The sequence below is a fragment of the Helianthus annuus genome, chromosome 5 (assembly GCF_002127325.2).
Source record: "Helianthus annuus cultivar XRQ/B chromosome 5, HanXRQr2.0-SUNRISE, whole genome shotgun sequence".
Taxonomy (NCBI): Eukaryota; Viridiplantae; Streptophyta; class Magnoliopsida; order Asterales; family Asteraceae; genus Helianthus; species Helianthus annuus.
Window position 1 is genome coordinate 170,851,956 of NC_035437.2, and position 23,797 is coordinate 170,875,752.

The following is a 23,797-nucleotide window of genomic DNA, read 5'->3' on the forward strand; positions in this document are numbered from 1 at the left end:
AGAAAATAATTCCTGAGTCCGTCACTAGAACTAGAGTGAGAATTGAACCTGGGTCACAAGAAACACTAATTTTTTCCCCTACCACTCTACCACTACCTCATTATTTGCAGGGTATACAAACTAAACAATGACAATTGCCAATTTTTTTATGTTTGTAAAAGAGAACTTTAATTAGAAAAGAAATATGTTTGGTTACATAAAAAACCCATGTCGACTTGTAGGGGGATAGTGCACGGTCCTCCCAACCGTCGGAGTGATCTCTCCGAGAACCGCTACCCGACCAAGCTAGCTCCGCGGTGACTTCCCCATGCCGAGTTCTTACCCTGGGCAACATATGTCACTCCCAAAACTTGAACCCGGTACATCTGGGAAGAGGTGGATGTCGGTGGCCAACTGGGCTACCCTAGTTGGTTCCATGTCGACTTGTATAGTGCATGTATAAACGAATATAATGTCCCTTTCTTATGTTTATTTAATAACAATTTGACGTCAACCCGCGCGTTGCAGCGGGATTTGGATTGAAGGGGTCAAAAGTAGAAAGAAACATATGATTAAATGGCTCAAATTTATCCAATAAATTTGGCCCCAGTAAATGAAATTAGTGCATGGAAGCAACTTAGGCATGAAACTACCACCTCGTAAAGGAAAAAGATATGTAAATAAAGTTGGTAGTAAAACAGATGGTCAGTGACTCAGTGGGTTATAATGAAAATCTAACTTTTTTTATTATTACACCCTAGGAGTCTCTTTACAATAAAATTATGTTGGTGATACCACACGTTGGCATATCTAAGAACACATTAAATGTGATTTTCCTTTGTCACATAGTTAATAAAATATTTCTAGTTGACCTTTTAATAGATCTTTTTTTGAATGAAAAGGGAAGCCACTTTATTCAACCATAAACATCCCTCTTAGGCCTTAGCAAGCTGCTAAAAGGGACCTAAGAACAAACATAAAACAACACACTCAAATGTCCTGGCGAAATTATGCCAGATGCGCTAGAGAACAACCCTTACAACACACAAAAGCATCAAAAAATTGAAATTTGAGGACTTAGAGCAACACAATTGAGACTCCATTTTGTCTCTGTGTAATGGATTGTGCTTGAAGTATTGCTAGTTCTGTTCAGCCCGCTTGCAAACAGGCCTCGAAAGGGATCATACATTTAGATGTTTAAGGAGGGGTAGATCTCTCGGTCGCGCTTGAATCTTGGCTGCACAACATAGTTGTGTAAATGGATGGAAATATCAACATCCATCCACCTTATAACTTGTTGCTCATAATACATATAATACCCGTGGTTAACTTCTGTTGACCAATTCCTCTTTTCCAAACCATAAGAGCACCTGTCAATTTTCAAACCTCCAAGAAATGAAGCAACATAATGTCAAACTAATAACACGAAATGAAATATGTCGAACCGTATATCACTGGTACAAAGCTACCCGCATTAATACACCTACTAAGCCCCGAAAGCCACACACCAAGACTCACACTTGTGCTAGCCCCTCCCGCCCATATGATACACATTTCAACAAATGTCAATGTTTATATCCAATTTTTACTTCCTAAAAATTGATTTTGACTATCCAGGTTAAATTGTCCATACAGAAATTCTAATGAAGAAATTTTAAATTCAAATCACTTAACTTTTGAATCAAATATGCAATCCTTGATCTGTTTTTGCAAAAGAAATGATTTTTTGACTTCAACCAATCAAGATTATGACTTTTCCAAACAACTTTTCTGACTTGACTTTGGTTGTGAAAAACAAAATAAACCGGCATCACCAAGATACGAAAATAAGTTTTTTTCCTTAAATTTAGAGTGAATTTCAAGTATTGTCCTTTATCTTTATACCCATTTTCAGGCGCTGTCCTTTATGTTTAAAATTGACGAGTTTTGTCCTTTATGTTTTCATATCATACACGTTTTGTCCTTTAGGCCTAACCCAGATAGTTTTTTCAGTTAAATTTGGTCATATGCTTTGCACATGAGGGCATTTTTATCGATTCAAAGGTAAGTTCAACGGCAGATTTATAGCTCAAAGCTTCTGCAACCTTTGAAATGACAAAAATGCCCTTATGTGCAAAGCATATGATCAAATTTAACTGAAAAAACTAACTGGGTTAGGCCTAAAGGACAAAACGTGTATGATATGAAAACATAAAGGACAAAACTCGTCAATTTTAAACATAAAGGACAGCGCCTGAAAATGGGTATAAAGATAAAGGACAATCCTTGAAATTCACTCTTAAATTTATTTGGTGAAATTGCATCACCAAGTTGACGTCAACCCGCGCGTTGCAATGGGATGTCGATTATGAATGTTTTTCGTATCACTGTATAAGATGCAAAAATGCAAAACATTCTTTTCATTTTTCTTAGCCTCTAGCCTACAACACCACACCGAAGCGTTTTACTTCAAAACAATCTTTTCACATAATATATATATATATATATATATATATATATATATATATATATATATATATATATATATATATATATATATATATAGGCTAGGAGTTGGCTACAAAATCCAAATTTACTAAAAAGTGTAAAAAGTCATAAACACCAAAATATCAACTATAAAACACACCCAAAACTCACAAATAATATATATTTATATATATGTGTGTGTGTAAACTTTCCTGCATGGTTAACCACACCGAAGCGTTTTACTTCAAAACAATCATATTACCTATCAAGTTTAATGATATTTCTATCATTACAATTTAATTGTTCTTTAACACCTCAAACCAAACTATTTCATGTATGGAGAAAAAAATATTATAGATAAACCTATAATAATCTAAAACAGTACCTGTACTTCGACATATGTAACTTGCATTGCATTTATTAATTCACACCTATCATTTTCCCCAACGACAATTTCATCATCAAACAAATCAAACTTCAAATCCTCGTCCACGACCACATCGTTGATCTCACATATGTTGTGCTAAACGGTATAAGCACATTGCGACCCGTTGATGAACCGGAATCATCAAACAGCGTGTGGTGTCACATATCATATTAAACGTCGCTTTACTCGTTCGGAAAACTTTAACTTCTCAAATTCCTTGTCTGGTCATTTGATGCTATTGTATGCCACAATTGTTGCTCGTTGTGGTGCTGGCTTGAATTTGCCTCCTCAACTACCATCACACCGCCCTTGAATTTTGGCGTCCATGTTTTCTTTGGTCTCCTTTCTGTAATCGACATTTCTGAAGCAAAATTCATACAAATTATTTTAGCCCACGAATATCATACAACATTTATGTGAAATCCAGTCAAGGATAATGAAAGAGAGCAGAAAACATTTGAGGATGAAACTGAAAGGACGACAATAGAAGCAACAACATGTCGAAACACAATCACCAACATGTCAATCATTTTAATATTATCCCAAAATAACATGGATCCAAAGTAAATAAACGATTTTAGTCATGATAATAGCATCCAAAACAATAAGATGAGATGATAAAATTATTGATTAACCAAAAATAATGTTCAAACTAAAGGTGATTTACTGTGGCTTATAATTTGGTTCAAGGTCATCTAGCATTGACAAACAACTGAAACGCAAACTGTGGCTTATAATTTGGTTCAAGAATCCAGGTCCAACAAAACCGACATAGCTTTTTAGAATGTAATAAATGTTCGTCAAGAAATTGAAGTTAAATGGGAACCGGGATCCCGCGCCAACACTACTATTTGTTACGAAACAAATACAATCAAGTTTCAATTACAAATTGAGTTTCGATAAGAGGAGGCATAACATGTCCATCCAAAAGAAAACCTAATCTAATCATATACATACTAAGTTTTATATCTACACAACTAGGCATCGAAATCAGACCATAATTAGATTTATAAAACGACACATAGTACATCATCAAACCCTTACACATGCACTTAAACATCAAAATAACAAATTAATCATCAAATTTGGAACTAAATCGGAATTATAAACCTAACTACGATTAAAAGAGGGGGAAAAGAAACAAACATTGAATATTACCTTTAATATCAATGCGAATGATGGAGTGCTTTTAATTACGCATGAAATCTCGAGAATAGAAAATCGAATTTGAGGGATGAAAGGATTGTTGATTTGGTTTGGTGATGGTGGCGGTTATTTTATTGAAATAGCGCAGTCCATATAAAATATAGGCATCCTTTATAAAGTGTCGAACCGTCTTTCATAATCACACCGTCTCAAGAAGGATGTTACCGGAATAGACACGACGGTTCCGTAAAAGATGCAACGTGCCTCTCCGTTGTTTGTTAAACCTTTTCGTTACTTTTTGTATAAGAGGTATAATATCACAAATGCATAATGTTTATTATCAAATTCAAATTTTGCAACCGATGATAAACCTTTGAAAATCAATTTGTTAGACTGAATCATCAAATGACATAATTATTTATACCTTAGTCCTTCTATTGATTTTCTTTATTAATCGCCTACATACCATGTCTCATCACGCTAGTCTCGGTTTCTTTATTTGTGAGCTTTCTTTAATGGAATACACAAAATCAGTTGAAATCTCGTATTAATTACAAAGTTAAATAGTTTTTAAATTATCTTTCGTGTCATTTCTATCTATTTTTTAGGGTAAATTACGTTTTTTCGTCGTTTATGTTAGTATCGGATTGCAATGGATGAACTTTAACTTCAATAATTATAATCACAATCCATTATTTGGAAAACCCATTACATCCTACGTCCTTTAACACTAACCAGGTTAAAATTATAGTTAAGTTTGGTCAAGTGACTTACACATGAGGATAGATTAGTAATTTTACTCGTTTATTTAAAAAAGTAAAAAAAAAAATTATATCTGGTTCAGATAAGTCCACTTCCTCTCAACTATTAATAATTAAATAGGGATTTTTACAAATTTCTCCCTCCTAAGCCTCCTTATTACGTATTTCCCCAAACCATAAAATCAATTACATATTTCCCCATTTTGAGAAATTACCCAATTGCCCTCAAATCACTCATGCGTGTATCCCCATTCATATAATCAAGACATCCAAACCCTACCCAATGATGGAGTGTGTGAAACCCGAGTGTTAACGTGCTTATTTTACGTGTCTTATGGTGTTTTAAGCGACTACATGCCTTGAAAATGTTAACTACGTGTGGTTGTGGTTTTACAGGTTAACCATTTAATTCGGATAAATTGGGATGCTTAGTGATGAACGGAACAAGTAAGGATGATAATCGAGACATATGGAAGTAACCGAAACTTGTTTCGGGGTGAAAGACATATTGGAAGCGCAAAAGATGCGAGAGAACGAAGTCCAGGGGATGCAGAGTAATTTAGTGAAAGATGAGTTGTAGCTAAAATAAATAGTCAAGATGGCTAAATAATATTCAGCATGTCCAGAACGTAAGCTATGGGTTTAAAGCGTAAGATATGGTGGAATGTAGCTGAATTCAACAGATTGTACGGACCGTTGCTTACAGTAAATCTTATGGCAGCGTGTGGTTTAATTGAATTGTCAAGGGAAACAAAAGGGTTCTAGACCCTAATACATATGCACGTGACTTGAGGGGGTTTTAGGGCATTTGGTAGCCTTGGGTGAAACAAAAGACAACACACAATAAACATCATCATTGGCGGCCAACATAGACATTGGGTGCAACAATAATACATGTGGTCTTGATTGGACGTGAATATTGAGGGGGACTTGACTTTGGCGGCACATGCTTTACAAGGATTGGGCTCGCAGACTTCTTTTGGGTTTCGTGAGATACACACACTTGGGCCGCCAACATCATACACATGCACATGGGCTTTGATGGCAAGGAGACTTGTGGATTTTATTGATTGGGCCGCCACAAAAACACAATATCGTCACCATCATCACAAGTAGACTTCTTATGGACGCACGTGAGGGTTTTTGTTCGATGACATCATCATCAATAGAGATGATAAAAATGGTCACGTAAATTGAAAAGGGAGCAGCCCATATTCACATGATTATTGAGGGAGGCCTTTGGTTTTTTTATTATGAAAAACATAACATCATCACAAGTGGGCCGACATCTCTAATACAAAGGGGGAACATCATTGGACGGGAGAGGACATCAAATCATCAAGCAACCATCGACGGCAGTTCTTGTTGGGGGCGGCCGTACATCGTTTTTTATCTCTCAAGTCATCACACATCATCACCATTCATCATACATCGGCTGCAACACTGATTCGATCATGCGATCATCCTTCTACCAAGCTTTTGATCGTACAAGTATCATGAGCGGCTAAATCTCTCGTGGTCACTTCGGGTGAATGATTCTTGTGAGACACTTTTAATTCTAGTTTCTGTTTGGTATTGAGATTTGGATTTGTAGTCGGTTGACAACCGATTATTTGCGTGATTATATAATTTGTGTGACAGACAAATCCTGAGTGACAGTCAAAGTTATAGTTACGTTTTGAATCCAATTATGCTTTTGTTGATTGAATGATTCCCATGTATGTTTGTTTTAATATTTATCTGATCAATTAATATTAAGATTTTGAACTGCATAGGTAATTGGTAGATGTGACAGATTTACTATTCAATCAATAGCATCCAATAAAATCAGAACTAGGTTATTAGTAATTATAGAATCTGAATCCCGGAGTGATCACCTTTTCTATCATTGTTTTTACAATCTCAAAGTTATTGTTTATAGTTTTCTAGCAAGTTCTCCAAGTAATTCAAATATTTACAAACAAATAATAATTAGCATTAACCACAGACTCCTCTGGATTCGATACCCTGCTTACCCTAGCTACCTAGGTTAATTAGGTTTTTGCATGTCACTAACGACAGACATCAAAATGGCGCCGTTGCCGGGGAGTTAGTGCGCTTAGTGCGAGTTTACTTTTGTTTGTTTGTTTTCGTTTTTCATAAAAAAAATCAAAAAAATATTTGTTTTTTTTTTCTTTCTAGTTAGTTTTTATTATTATTTTTTTTCGTTTGTTCAGTACTACTGTTAGTTTGTTATTTGTGCAGAAATAATGGCTTCGAAGTATGATTATGACCCATGCTCATGTTGCGGGAGCTATTATCACTGGGCTCAAGATTGTCCACATTCTGAACAAGGGTACTACCAACCGGATTATGGCACTAGAGGATATCAAAACTACAATCAATCCGATAAAGTCAGGGACAGGCACAATCGTAACCCAAATTCAGATTTCTTGGAAGAGTATGGTTATGGGGGCAGTGATTATTTTCAAGAACGTGATCAAGTAGGTTTCGCTAAAAACTCCCCAATCGAGGTAGATAGGATATTAGAAGTAATCAACACCATCGTCAAGCGTTTAAAGGAAATCTACCAGTCTTTCGATGATCAACAGAAGATCAATGAATCACTTGCCCAACAAATTGGACAGCTAACTGACCAGTTTAATGAATTTTTAGAAAGAAAATCCGAGAGGTTGGAGACATTAGAAGAAATGCAAGTTGAGGAAGTAACTCCGGTAATAGCAATGGTTGATGATGTTGCTTCAGGGTTCAAAGAGAATATTTCCATTGCTACAGTTAGTCTGGTTGAGGATGTTAGAGTGGAGAAAGATAGAGAGTTAGGAGAACCGCTTATCCCAATCCAACTTGGGGATTTCAAGACGGATAACGCTTTATTGGATTTTGGAGCTAGAGTGAGTGTTCTTCCAGGGTATGTTTATGACAGGTATGAATTGGGTCCATTGCAACAGGTTAATGCTTCTATGGTGTTAGCTGAATACTCACAAAAGAGGCCCCGGGGAATTTTGAAGGGATTCACTGTCAAGGTGGGTGATTTTTATTACCCAGAAGATTTTGTTGTGTTGGATGTTGAGCCGTATATAGAGAAGGAACAACCGAGAGTGACACTTGGTAGACCGTTCTTGGCCACTGCAGCTGCTCAAATCAGTTGCATGAATGGTACAATTGAGATGACCTACGGGAGCCGTAAGCTTTCTGTTGATTTTCTTTCACATTCTTTTGATTATTCTCTTACAAATACTTGTCCATGGTCTTTTGTTACTAACAAGAGTCATTCGCCAATGTGTGACGATATCCCAAAAGAGAGTGTTGCTATGATTGACAGGTCGAAGGATGAAAAGGTCGTGAAGGATAAAGTGGTCAAATCACCGTGGTGGCTCAAGATGAGAAACAAAAAGCGTTCAGTCAAGTTAGAAAAGGAGTCACCAAAGGATGCAACTAAATCCAAGAAGAGACCATTTGAGGTGAATATGGGTGAATTCTAACAGTCGATAGATTTCGATAACCCGGATCATTTGGATGCCATATGGAATGGAGGATGGCAGTGGGATACTAACCATTCACCAACACAAGTGTTCCTTGCACGAGAGATGCCATTTAAACCACCTTGAGCATATCAGATATGGTCTGGCTGAAGACCTATAAACTTAGCGCTCTCGGGAGGCAGCCCGAGGATGTAGAGTAGTGTATATTTGTTTTGTTTTGCGTGAGTAGTGTTGCAGGTTATCAGGTTATTAATCTCTACGGATGCAATGGTCCAAGTGTGGGGATGTTTGGTGAAATCCCAATGCGTTCTAGTTGCAGTTGCGGACTATGCACCGATTAGAGTTCGGTCAGAACCGTCCATACTCAATCTCCATTTGGACGGGGATGATCTGAACACTAATTGTAGAGATTGACCCGAGTACTTGTGGACACGACCGCGAATGAAATGCTATACGGTCGTGGTGGAACAGTGCGCACGAGGATTCTACGTTTTAAACCAGGGGAGTCTGTTCCACTTTTATTATCGCATTTTTTATTGCATTTTTTTAATTTATGTATTTGGTGGTGTTAAACTCTATGTGTTAGGGAATGTGTTTTAGTTATTTGTGTTAGGGATTAGCCGCTTATGGGATGGTTTGGTTGTTATTCCCGGGTTTGTTTTAAAGTACTATACATTGGGGACAATGTCGCCCAAGTGTGGGGATATGAAAACCCGGGAAAGGAAGGTAAAGGTTTGAAAGAGGTTGAAAGTGATTGAAAACGATGAAAAGCGAAAAAATTGAAAATTTTGAAAATTTTAAAGAATTTCATCGCCTTAAGTGAACTATATGGATACGAAAACCGAACGTTTCAATCACTAATGGGTTCCTTGCCAGTAGTAAACTAACATAGTCCCTTGTCATGGTCATTCCTTTAAGTTTCATGAGAGTAGGTCCGACATGTGTTTTTAGGAAAAACGAATTGAAAAGAGATGTCTATACATGCTTTAGATTGCATATGCTACGTGTCGGCAGCCTTTTATCCTTTTCTTCGGTGAGAATTTTGAGCCTGTAGAATGATAGAATGAATTACTTTATGACTTCATTTGTTGAGAGCAGGCCGCATGTTATTCACTTGTGTGATTTGATGCATGCTGAGACTGTAGTTTGATATGTGCACGTAAATGATAAAGGCATTAGGATATCCCGTTCACCTGTTTGTTTGTTTTGTCTTTACCTAGTTATCATCCTTAGTAGCCCCGTTGAGCCTATTTACCGTTCGTTTGTCCACCTGATGTGAATTATTTAATACCGACCGTGAACGACAAATTATGAATAATTGAAAAAGAGAAAAAAAAAAAAAGAAAACAAAGAAAAGAAAAAAAAATAGAAAAAGAAAGGAGAAAAAAAAAGTTGTGTGAATATCGTTTATGTTTTTTGGGTAGAAACCAACCCAAAAATGTTAGTCGTTATGTGTTTGCAAATAAAGTTGTCGCAGTTTGTTCGTTTGTTTGTTCGCCCTATAAAAATCTAAAAATATAAGCCGAAAATCTTCCTACCCTTAGCCTAAGCCCAAAACCGAAAGTCCTTTTGATATGTGCCGTGTTATATGATACAGTGGAAGTGTGATTGTCTTACAAGTCTATGATTACATAATTTCATGTTTGGTTGTGAGTGTATAAATACTAGCAGATTACATGCTAGTTCAGATATTAAGCCGAGAGAAGAGTTATTGTGAGGGGCGTGTAGCATGTGTTAGAATCCTAAGCATGTTAGTTTTGAATAGACAAGTCTTAAGTTTTATAAATTGCATCAATTGCTTGTCGGACTGTCAACCTCGATTGTGTCAGTCTATGAGACGGGTATGACTTGGGATCTTAAATTGCTAATTCGGTAAGGGATTCAATAGTGAATTGTTCATAAGGTGAGTAATGTTTGTAATGGTTGCTTGAGGACAATCAAAGATAAGTGTGGGGATGTGATGGAGTGTGTGAAACCCGAGTGTTAACGTGCTTATTTTACGTGTCTTATGGTGTTTTAAGCGACTACATGCCTTGAAAATGTTAACTACATGTGGTTGTGGTTTTACAGGTTAACCATTTAATTCGGATAAATTGGGATGCTTAGTGATGAACGGAACAAGTAAGGATGATAATCGAGACATATGGAAGTAACCGAAACTTGTTTCGGGGTGAAAGACATATTGGAAGCGCAAAAGATGCGAGAGAACGAAGTCCAGGGGATGCAGAGTAATTTAGTGAAAGATGAGTTGTAGGTAAAATAAATAGTCAAGATGGCTAAATAATATTCAGCATGTCCAGAACGTAAGCTATGGGTTTAAAGCGTAAGATATGGTGGAATGTAGCTGAATTCAACAGATTGTACGGACCGTTGCTTACAGTAAATCTTATGGCAGCGTGTGGTTTAATTGAATTGTCAAGGGAAACAAAAGGGTTCTAGACCCTAATACATATGCACGTGACTTGAGGGGGTTTTAGGGCATTTGGTAGCCTTGGGTGAAACAAAAGACAACACACAATAAACATCATCATTGGCGGCCAACATAGACATTGGGTGCAACAATAATACATGTGGTCTTGATTGGACGTGAATATTGAGGGGGACTTGACTTTGGCGGCACATGCTTTACAAGGATTGGGCTCGCAGACTTCTTTTGGGTTTCGTGAGATACACAAACTTGGGCCGCCAACATCATACACATGCACATGGGCTTTGATGGCAAGGAGACTTGTGGATTTTATTGATTGGGCCGCCACAAAAACACAATATCATCACCATCATCACAAGTAGACTTCTTATGGACGCACGTGAGGGTTTTTGTTCGATGACATCATCATCAATAGAGATGATAAAAATGGTCACGTAAATTGAAAAGGGAGCAGCCCATATTCACATGATTATTGAGGGAGGCCTTTGGTTTTTTTATTATGAAAAACATAACATCATCACAAGTGGGCCGACATCTCTAATACAAAGGGGGAACATCATTGGACGGGAGAGGACATCAAATCATCAAGCAACCATCGACGGCAGTTCTTGTTGGGGGCGGCCGTACATCGTTTTTTATCTCTCAAGTCATCACACATCATCACCATTCATCATACATCGGCTGCAACACTGATTCGATCATGCGACCATCCTTCTACCAAGCTTTTGATCGTACAAGTATCATGAGCGGCTAAATCTCTCGTGGTCACTTCGGGTGAATGATTCTTGTGAGACACTTTTAATTCTAGTTTCTGTTTGGTATTGAGATTTGGATTTGTAGTCGGTTGACAACCGATTATTTGCGTGATTATATAATTTGTGTGACAGACAAATCCTGAGTGACAGTCAGAGTTATAATTACGTTTTGAATCCAATTATGCTTTTGTTGATTAAATGATTCCCATGTATGTTTGTTTTAATATTTATCTGATCAATTAACATTAAGATTTTGAACTGCATAGGTAATTGGTAGATGTGACAGATTTATTATTCAATCAATAGCATCCAATAAAATCAGAACTAGGTTATTAGTAATTACAGAATCTGAATCCTGGAGTGATCACCTTTTCTATCATTGTTTTTACAATCTCAAAGTTATTGTTTATAGTTTTCTAGCAAGTTCTCCAAGTAATTCAAATATTTACAAACAAATAATAATTAGCATTAACCACAGACTCCTCTGGATTCGATACCCTGCTTACCCTAGCTACCTAGGTTAATTAGGTTTTTGCATGTCACTAACGAGAGACATCAAAATGGCGCCGTTGCCGGGGAGTTAGTGCGCTTAGTGCGAGTTTACTTTTGTTTGTTTGTTTTCGTTTTTCATAAAAAAAATCAAAAAAATATTTGTTTTTTTTTCTTTCTAGTTAGTTTTTATTATTATTTTTTTTTCGTTTGTTCAGTACTACTGTTAGTTTGTTATTTGTGCAGAAATAATGGCTTCGAAGTATGATTATGACCCATGCTCATGTTGCGGGAGCTATTATCACTGGGCTCAAGATTGTCCACTTTCTGAACAAGGGTACTACCAACCGGATTATGGCACTAGAGGATATCAAAACTACAATCAATCCGATAAAGTCAGGGACAGGCACAATCGTAACCCAAATTCAGATTTCTTGGAAGAGTATGGTTATGGGGGCAGTGATTATTTTCAAGAACGTGATCAAGTAGGTTTCGCTAAAAACTCCCCAATCGAGGTAGATAGGATATTAGAAGTAATCAACACCATCGTCAAGCGTTTAAAGGAAATCTACCAGTCTTTCGATGATCAACAAAAGATCAATGAATCACTTGCCCAACAAATTGGACAGCTAACTGACCAGTTTAATGAATTTTTAGAAATAAAATCCGAGAGGTTGGAGACATTAGAAGAAATGCAAGTTGAGGAAGTAACTCCGGTAATAGCAATGGTTGATGATGTTGCTTCAGGGTTCAAAGAGAATATTTCCATTGCTACAGTTAGTCTGGTTGAGGATGTTAGAGTGGAGAAAGATAGAGAGTTAGGAGAACCGCTTATCCCAATCCAACTTGGGGATTTCAAGACGGATAACGCTTTATTGGATTTTGGAGCTAGAGTGAGTGTTCTTCCAGGGTATGTTTATGACAGGTATGAATTGGGTCCATTGCAACAGGTTAATGCTTCTATGGTGTTAGCTGAATACTCACAAAAGAGGCCCCGGGGAATTTTGAAGGGATTCACTGTCAAGGTGGGTGATTTTTATTACCCAGAAGATTTTGTTGTGTTGGATGTTGAGCCGTATATAGAGAAGGAACAACCGAGAGTGACACTTGGTAGACCGTTCTTGGCCACTGCAGCTGCTCAAATCAGTTGCATGAATGGTACAGTTGAGATGACCTACGGGAGCCGTAAGCTTTCTGTTGATTTTCTTTCACATTCTTTTGATTATTCTCTTACAAATACTTGTCCATGGTCTTTTGTTACTAACAAGAGTCATTCGCCAATGTGTGACGATGTCCCAAAAGAGAGTGTTGCTATGATTGACAGGTCGAAGGATGAAAAGGTCGTGAAGGATAAAGTGGTCAAATCACCGTGGTGGCTCAAGATGAGAAACAAAAAGCGTTCAGTCAAGTTAGAAAAGGAGTCACCAAAGGATGCAACTAAATCCAAGAAGAGACCATTTGAGGTGAATATGGGTGAATTCTAACAGTCGATAGATTTCGATAACCCGGATCATTTGGATGCCATATGGAATGGAGGATGGCAGTGGGATACTAACCATTCACCAACACAAGTGTTCCTTGCACGAGAGATGCCATTTAAACCACCTTGAGCATATCAGATATGGTCTGGCTGAAGACCTATAAACTTAGCGCTCTCGGGAGGCAGCCCGAGGATGTAGAGTAGTGTATATTTGTTTTGTTTTGCGTGAGTAGTGTTGCAGGTTATCAGGTTATTAATCTCTACGGATGCAATGGTCCAAGTGTGGGGATGTTTGGTGAAATCCCAATGCGTTCTAGTTGCAGTTGCGGACTATGCACCGATTAGAGTTCGGTCAGAACCGTCCATACTCAATCTCCATTTGGACAGGGATGATCTGAACACTAATTGTAGAGATTGACCCGAGTACTTGTGGACACGACCGCGAATGAAATGCTATACGGTCGTGGTGGAACAGTGCGCACGAGGATTCTACGTTTTAAACCAGGGGAGTCTGTTCCACTTTTATTATCGCATTTTTTATTGCATTTTTTTAATTTATGTATTTGGTGGTGTTAAACTCTATGTGTTAGGGAATGTGTTTTAGTTATTTGTGTTAGGGATTAGCCGCTTATGGGATGGTTTGGTTGTTATTCCCGGGTTTGTTTTAAAAGTACTATACATTGGGGACAATGTCGCCCAAGTGTGGGGATATGAAAACCCGGGAAAGGAAGGTAAAGGTTTGAAAGAGGTTGAAAGTGATTGAAAACGCTGAAAAGCGAAAAAATTGAAAATTTTGAAAATTTTAAAGAATTTCATCGCCTTAAGTGAACTATATGGATACGAAAACCGAACGTTTCAATCACTAATGGGTTCCTTGCCAGTAGTAAACTAACATAGTCCCTTGTCATGGTCATTCCTTTAAGTTTCATGAGAGTAGGTCCGACATGTGTTTTTAGGAAAAACGAATTGAAAAGAGATGTCTATTTAGGGGTAACATGCTTTAGATTGCATATGCTACGTGTCGGCAGCCTTTTATCCTTTTCTTCGGTGAGAATTTTGAGCCTGTAGAATGATAGAATGAATTACTTTATGACTTCATTTGTTGAGAGCAGGCCGCATGTTATTCTGTGTTAGAACTTGTGTGATTTGATGCATGCTGAGACTGTAGTTTGATATGTGCACGTAAATGATAAAGGCATTAGGATATCCCGTTCACCTGTTTGTTTGTTTTATCTTTACCTAGTTATCACCCTTAGTAGCCCGGTTGAGCCTATTTACCGTTCGTTTGTCCACCTGATGTGAATTATTTAATACCGACCGTGAACGACAAATTATGAATAATTGAAAAAGAGAAAATAAAAGAAAACAAAGAAAAGAAAAAAAATAGAAAAAGAAAGGAGAAAAAAGAAGTTGTGTGAATATCGTTTATGTTTTTTGGGTAGAAACCAACCCAAAAATGTTAGTCGTTATGTGTTTGCAAATAAAGTTGTCGCGGTTTGTTCGTTTGTTTGTTCGCCCTATAAAAATCTAAAAATATAAGCCGAAAATCTTCCTACCCTTAGCCTAAGCCCAAAACCGAAAGTCCTTTTGATATGTGTCGTGTTATATGATACAGTGGAAGTGTGATTGTCTTACAAGTCTATGATTACATAATTTCATGTTTGGTTGTGAGTGTATAAATACTAGCAGATTACATGCTAGTTCAGATATTAAGCCGAGAGAAGAGTTATTGTGAGGGGCGTGTAGCATGTGTTAGAATCCTAAGCATGTTAGTTTTGAATAGACAAGTCTTCAGTTTTATAAATTGCATCAATTGCTTGTCGGACTCTTAACCTCGATTGTGTCAGTCTATGAGACGGGTATGACTTGGGATCTTAAATTGCTAATTCGGTAAGGGATTCAATAGTGAATTGTTCATAAGGTGAGTAATGTTTGTAATGGTTGCTTGAGGACAATCAAAGATAAGTGTGGGGATGTGATGGAGTGTGTGAAACCCGAGTGTTAACGTGCTTATTTTACGTGTCTTATGGTGTTTTAAGCGACTACATGCCTTGAAAATGTTAACTACGTGTGGTTGTGGTTTTACAGGTTAACCATTTAATTCGGATAAATTGGGATGCTTAGTGATGAACGGAACAAGTAAGGATGATAATCGAGACATATGGAAGTAACCGAAACTTGTTTCGGGGTGAAAGACATATTGGAAGCGCAAAAGATGCGAGAGAACGAAGTCCAGGGGATGCAGAGTAATTTAGTGAAAGATGAGTTGTAGCTAAAATAAATAGTCAAGATGGCTAAATAATATTCAGCATGTCCAGAACGTAAGCTATGGGTTTAAAGCGTAAGATATGGTGGAATGTAGCTGAATTCAACAGATTGTACGGACCGTTGCTTACAGTAAATCTTATGGCAGCGTGTGGTTTAATTGAATTGTCAATGGAAACAAAAGGGTTCTAGACCCTAATACATATGCACGTGACTTGAGGGGGTTTTAGGGCATTTGGTAGCCTTGGGTGAAACAAAAGACAACACACAATAAACATCATCATTGGCGGCCAACATAGACATTGGGTGCAACAATAATACATGTGGTCTTGATTGGACGTGAATATTGAGGGGGACTTGACTTTGGCGGCACATGCTTTACAAGGATTGGGCTCGCAGACTTCTTTTGGGTTTCGTGAGATACACACACTTGGGCCGCCAACATCATACACATGCACATGGGCTTTGATGGCAAGGAGACTTGTGGATTTTATTGATTGGGCCGCCACAAAAACACAATATCATCACCATCATCACAAGTAGACTTCTTATGGACGCACGTGAGGGTTTTTGTTCGATGACATCATCATCAATAGAGATGATAAAAATGGTCACGTAAATTGAAAAGGGAGCAGCCCATATTCACATGATTATTGAGGGAGGCCTTTGGTTTTTTTATTATGAAAAACATAACATCATCACAAGTGGGCCGACATCTCTAATACAAAGGGGGAACATCATTGGACGGGAGAGGACATCAAATCATCAAGCAACCATCGACGGCAGTTCTTGTTGGGGGCGGCCGTACATCGTTTTTTATCTCTCAAGTCATCACACATCATCACCATTCATCATACATCGGCTGCAACACTGATTCGATCATGCGATCATCCTTCTACCAAGCTTTTGATCGTACAAGTATCATGAGCGGCTAAATCTCTCGTGGTCACTTCGGGTGAATGATTCTTGTGAGACACTTTTAATTCTAGTTTCTGTTTGGTATTGAGATTTGGATTTGTAGTCGGTTGACAACCGATTATTTGCGTGATTATATAATTTGTGTGACAGACAAATCCTGAGTGACAGTCAGAGTTATAATTACGTATTGAATCCAATTATGCTTTTGTTGATTGAATGATTCCCATGTATGTTTGTTTTAATATTTATCTGATCAATTAATATTAAGATTTTGAACTGCATAGGTAATTGGTAGATGTGACAGATTTACTATTCAATCAATAGCATCCAATAAAATCAGAACTAGGTTATTAGTAATTACAAAATCTGAATCCCGGAGTGATCACCTTTTCTATCATTGTTTTTACAATCTCAAAGTTATTGTTTATAGTTTTCTAGCAAGTTCTCCAAGTAATTCAAATATTTACAAACAAATAATAATTAGCATTAACCACAGACTCCTCTGGATTCGATACCCTGCTTACCCTAGCTACCTAGGTTAATTAGGTTTTTGCATGTCACTAACGACAGACATCAAAATGGCGCCGTTGCCGGGGAGTTAGTGCGCTTAGTGCGAGTTTACTTTTGTTTGTTTGTTTTCGTTTTTCATAAAAAAAATCAAAAAATATTTGTTTTTTTTTTCTAGTTAGTTTTTATTATTATTTTTTTTTCGTTTGTTCAGTACTACTGTTAGTTTGTTATTTGTGCAGAAATAATGGCTTCGAAGTATGATTATGACCCATGCTCATGTTGCGGGAGCTATTATCACTGGGCTCAAGATTGTCCACATTCTGAACAAGGGTACTACCAACCGGATTATGGCACTAGAGGATATCAAAACTACAATCAATCCGATAAAGTCAGGGACAGGCACAATCGTAACCCAAATTCAGATTTCTTGGAAGAGTATGGTTATGGGGGCAGTGATTATTTTCAAGAACGTGATCAAGTAGGTTTCGCTAAAAACTCCCCAATCGAGGTAGATAGGATATTAGAAGTAATCAACACCATCGTCAAGCGTTTAAAGGAAATCTACCAGTCTTTCGATGATCAACAGAAGATCAATGAATCACTTGCCCAACAAATTGGACAGCTAACTGACCAGTTTAATGAATTTTTAGAAAGAAAATCCGAGAGGTTGGAGACATTAGAAGAAATGCAAGTTGAGGAAGTAACTCCGGTAATAGCAATGGTTGATGATGTTGCTTCAGGGTTCAAAGAGAATATTTCCATTGCTACAGTTAGTCTGGTTGAGGATGTTAGAGTGGAGAAAGATAGAGAGTTAGGAGAACCGCTTATCCCAATCCAACTTGGGGATTTCAAGACGGATAACGCTTTATTGGATTTTGGAGCTAGAGTGAGTGTTCTTCCAGGGTATGTTTATGACAGGTATGAATTGGGTCCATTGCAACAGGTTAATGCTTCTATGGTGTTAGCTGAATACTCACAAAAGAGGCCCCGGGGAATTTTGAAGGGATTCACTGTCAAGGTGGGTGATTTTTATTACCCAGAAGATTTTGTTGTGTTGGATGTTGAGCCGTATATAGAGAAGGAACAACCGAGAGTGACACTTGGTAGACCGTTCTTGGCCACTGCAGCTGCTCAAATCAGTTGCATGAATGGTACAGTTGAGATGACCTACGGGAGCCGTAAGCTTTCTGTTGATTTTCTTTCACATTCTTTTGATTATTCTCTTACAAATACTTGTCCATGGTCTTTTGTTACTAACAAGAGTCATTCGCCAATGTGTGACGATGTCCCAAAAGAGAGTGTTGCTATGATTGACAGGTCGAAGGATGAAAAGGTCGTGAAGGATAAAGTGGTCAAATCACCGTGGTGGCTCAAGATGAGAAACAAAAAGCGTTCAGTCAAGTTAGAAAAGGAGTCACCAAAGGATGCAACTAAATCCAAGAAGAGACCATTTGAGGTGAATATGGGTGAATTCTCACAGTCGATAGATTTCGATAACCCGGATCATTTGGATGCCATATGGAATGGAGGATGGCAGTGGGATACTAACCATTCACCAACACAAGTGTTCCTTGCACGAGAGATGCCATTTAAACCACCTTGAGCATATCAGATATGGTCTGGATGAAGACCTATAAACTTAGCGCTCTCGGGAGGCAGCCCGAGGATGTAGAGTAGTGTATATTTGTTTTGTTTTGCGTGAGTAGTGTTGCAGGTTATCAGGTTATTAATCTCTACGGATGCAATGGTCCAAGTGTGGGGATGTTTGGTGAAATCCCAATGCGTTCTAGTTGCAGTTGCGGACTATGCACCGATTAGAGTTCGGTCAGAACCGTCCATACTCAATATCCATTTGGACGGGGATGATCTGAACACTAATTGTAGAGATTGACCCGAGTACTTGTGGACACGACCGCGAATGAAATGCTATACGGTCGTGGTGGAACAGTGCGCACGAGGATTCTACGTTTTAAACCAGGGGAGTCTGTTCCACTTTTATTATCTCATTTTTTATTGCATTTTTTTTAATTTATGTATTTGGTGGTGTTAAACTCTATGTGTTAGGGAATGTGTTTTAGTTATTTGTGTTAGGGATTAGCCGCTTATGGGATGGTTTGGTTGTTATTCCCGGGTTTGTTTTAAAAGTACTATACATTGGGGACAATGTCGCCCAAGTGTGGGGATATGAAAACCCGGGAAAGGAAGGTAAAGGTTTGAAAGAGGTTGAAAGTGATTGAAAACGATGAAAAGCGAAAAAATTGAAAATTTTGAAAATTTTAAAGAATTTCATCGCCTTAAGTAAACTATATGGATACGAAAACCGAACGTTTCAATCACTAATGGGTTCCTTGCCAGTAGTAAACTAACATAGTCCCTTGTCATGGTCATTCCTTTAAGTTTCATGAGAGTAGGTCCGACATGTGTTTTTAGGAAAAACGAATTGAAAAGAGATGTCTATTTAGGGGTAACATGCTTTAGATTGCATATGCTACGTGTCGGCAGCCTTTTATCCTTTTCTTCGGTGAGAATTTTGAGCCTGTAGAATGATAGAATGAATTACTTTATGACTTCATTTGTTGAGAGCAGGCCGCATGTTATTCTGTGTTAGAACTTGTGTGATTTGATGCATGCTGAGACTGTAGTTTGATATGTGCACGTAAATGATAAAGGCATTAGGATATCCCGTTCACCTGTTTGTTTGTTTTGTCTTTACCTAGTTATCATCCTTAGTAGCCCTATTGAGCCTATTTACCGTTCGTTTGTCCACCTGATGTGAATTATTTAATACCGACCGTGAACGACAAATTATGAATAATTGAAAAAGAGAAAAAAAAAAGAAAACAAAGAAAAGAAAAAAAAATAGAAAAAGAAAGGAGAAAAAAAAAGTTGTGTGAATATCGTTTATGTTTTTTTGGGTAGAAACCAACCCAAAAATGTTAGTCGTTATGTGTTTGCAAATAAAGTTGTCGCAGTTTGTTCGTTTGTTTGTTCGCCCTATAAAAATCTAAAAATATAAGCCGAAAATCTTCCTACCCTTAGCCTAAGCCCAAAACCGAAAGTCCTTTTGATATGTGCCGTGTTATATGATACAGTGGAAGTGTGATTGTCTTACAAGTCTATGATTACATAATTTCATGTTTGGTTGTGAGTGTATAAATACTAGCAGATTACATGCTAGTTCAGATATTAAGCCGAGAGAAGAGTTATTGTGAGGGGCGTGTAGCATGTGTTAGAATCCTAAGCATGTTAGTTTTGAATAGACAAGTCTTAAGTTTTATAAATTGCATCAATTGCTTGTCGGACTGTCAACCTCGATTGTGTCAGTCTATGAGACGGGTATGACTTGGGATCTTAAATTGCTAATTCGGTAAGGGATTCAATAGTGAATTGTTCATAAGGTGAGTAATGTTTGTAATGGTTGCTTGAGGACAATCAAAGATAAGTGTGGGGATGTGATGGAGTGTGTGAAACCCGAGTGTTAACGTGCTTATTTTACGTGTCTTATGGTGTTTTAAGCGACTACATGCCTTGAAAATGTTAACTACGTGTGGTTGTGGTTTTACAGGTTAACCATTTAATTCGGATAAATTGGGATGCTTAGTGATGAACGGAACAAGTAAGGATGATAATCGAGACATATGGAAGTAACCGAAACTTGTTTCGGGGTGAAAGACATATTGGAAGCGCAAAAGATGCGAGAGAACGAAGTCCAGGGGATGCAGAGTAATTTAGTGAAAGATGAGTTGTAGGTAAAATAAATAGTCAAGATGGCTAAATAATATTCAGCATGTCCAGAACGTAAGCTATGGGTTTAAAGCGTAAGATATGGTGGAATGTAGCTGAATTCAACAGATTACGGACCGTTGCTTACAGTAAATCTTATGGCAGCGTGTGGTTTAATTGAATTGTCAAGGGAAACAAAAGGGTTCTAGACCCTAATACATATGCACGTGACTTGAGGGGGTTTTAGGGCATTTGGTAGCCTTGGGTGAAACAAAAGACAACACACAATAAACATCATCATTGGCGGCCAACATAGACATTGGGTGCAACAATAATACATGTGGTCTTGATTGGACGTGAATATTGAGGGGGACTTGACTTTGGCGGCACATGCTTTACAAGGATTGGGCTCGCAGACTTCTTTTGGGTTTCGTGAGATACACACACTTGGGCCGCCAACATCATACACATGCACATGGGCTTTGATGGCAAGGAGACTTGTGGATTTTATTGATTGGGCCGCCACAAAAACACAATATCATCACCATCATCACAAGTAGACTTCTTATGGACGCACGTGAGGGTTTTTGTTCGATGACATCATCATCAATAGAGATGATAAAAATGGTCACGTAAATTGAAAAGGGAGCAACCCATATTCACATGATTATTGAGGGAGGCCTTTGGTTTTTTTATTATGAAAAACATAACATCATCACAAGTGGGCCGACATCTCTAATACAAAGGGGGAACATCATTGGACGGGAGAGGACATCAAATCATCAAGCAACCATCGACGGCAGTTCTTGTTGGGGGCGGCCGTACATCGTTTTTTATCTCTCAAGTCATCACACATCATCACCATTCATCATACATCGGCTGCAACACTGATTCGATCATGCGATCATCCTTCTACCAAGCTTTTGATCGTACAAGTATCATGAGCGGCTAAATCTCTCGTGGTCACTTCGGGTGAATGATTCTTGTGAGACACTTTTAATTCTAGTTTCTGTTTGGTATTGAGATTTGGATTTGTAGTCGGTTGACAACCGATTATTTGCGTGATTATATAATTTGTGTGACAGACAAATCCTGAGTGACAGTCAGAGTTATAATTACGTATTGAATCCAATTATGCTTTTGTTGATTGAATGATTCCCATGTATGTTTGTTTTAATATTTATCTGATCAATTAATATTAAGATTTTGAACTGCATAGGTAATTGGTAGATGTGACAGATTTACTATTCAATCAATAGCATCCAATAAAATCAGAACTAGGTTATTAGTAATTACAGAATCTGAATCCCGGAGTGATCACCTTTTCTATCATTGTTTTTACAATCTCAAAGTTATTGTTTATAGTTTTCTAGCAAGTTCTCCAAGTAATTCAAATATTTACAAACAAATAATAATTAGCATTAACCACAGACTCCTCTGGATTCGATACCCTGCTTACCCTAGCTACCTAGGTTAATTAGGTTTTTGCATGTCACTAACGACAGACATCAAAATGGCGCCGTTGCCGGGGAGTTAGTGCGCTTAGTGCGAGTTTACTTTTGTTTGTTTGTTTTCGTTTTTCATAAAAAAAATCAAAAAATATTTGTTTTTTTTTCTAGTTAGTTTTTATTATTATTTTTTTTTCGTTTGTTCAGTACTACTGTTAGTTTGTTATTTGTGCAGAAATAATGGCTTCGAAGTATGATTATGACCCATGCTCATGTTGCGGGAGCTATTATCACTGGGCTCAAGATTGTCCACATTCTGAACAAGGGTACTACCAACCGGATTATGGCACTAGAGGATATCAAAACTACAATCAATCCGATAAAGTCAGGGACAGGCACAATCGTAACCCAAATTCAGATTTCTTGGAAGAGTATGGTTATGGGGGCAGTGATTATTTTCAAGAACGTGATCAAGTAGGTTTCGCTAAAAACTCCCCAATCGAGGTAGATAGGATATTAGAAGTAATCAACACCATCGTCAAGCGTTTAAAGGAAATCTACCAGTCTTTCGATGATCAACAGAAGATCAATGAATCACTTGCCCAACAAATTGGACAGCTAACTGACCAGTTTAATGAATTTTTAGAAAGAAAATCCGAGAGGTTGGAGACATTAGAAGAAATGCAAGTTGAGGAAGTAACTCCGGTAATAGCAATGGTTGATGATGTTGCTTCAGGGTTCAAAGAGAATATTTCCATTGCTACAGTTAGTCTGGTTGAGGATGTTAGAGTGGAGAAAGATAGAGAGTTAGGAGAACCGCTTATCCCAATCCAACTTGGGGATTTCAAGACGGATAACGCTTTATTGGATTTTGGAGCTAGAGTGAGTGTTCTTCCAGGGTATGTTTATGACAGGTATGAATTGGGTCCATTGCAACAGGTTAATGCTTCTATGGTGTTAGCTGAATACTCACAAAAGAGGCCCCGGGGAATTTTGAAGGGATTCACTATCAAGGTGGGTGATTTTTATTACCCAGAAGATTTTGTTGTGTTGGATGTTGAGCCGTATATAGAGAAGGAACAACCGAGAGTGACACTTGGTAGACCGTTCTTGGCCACTGCAGCTGCTCAAATCAGTTGCATGAATGGTACAGTTGAGATGACCTACGGGAGCCGTAAGCTTTCTGTTGATTTTCTTTCACATTCTTTTGATTATTCTCTTACAAATACTTGTCCATGGTCTTTTGTTACTAACAAGAGTCATTCGCCAATGTGTGACGATGTCCCAAAAGAGAGTGTTGCTATGATTGACAGGTCGAAGGATGATAAGGTCGTGAAAGATAAAGTGGTCAAATCACTTGTGGACACGACCGCGAATGAAATGCTATACGGTCGTGGTGGAACAGTGCGCACGAGGATTCTACGTTTTAAACCAGGGGAGTCTGTTCCACTTTTATTATCGCATTTTTTATTGCATTTTTTTAATTTATATATTTGGTGGTGTTAAACTCTATGTGTTAG

The 23,797-nt window shown here is 37.9% G+C and overlaps 1 long non-coding RNA gene across 1 annotated transcript; it reads right to left on the bottom strand.

The window, feature by feature from the left end:
* Window positions 1-864: 864 nt before the first annotated feature.
* LOC110942087 lies at window positions 865-4,391 on the bottom strand. The gene is made up of 3 exons (XR_002594625.2): window positions 4,031-4,391; window positions 2,831-3,233; window positions 865-1,349 (listed from the first exon to the last, which is right to left on the bottom strand). It is a non-coding gene; the product is annotated as an uncharacterized LOC110942087 (long non-coding RNA).
* Window positions 4,392-23,797: the final 19,406 nt, after the last annotated feature.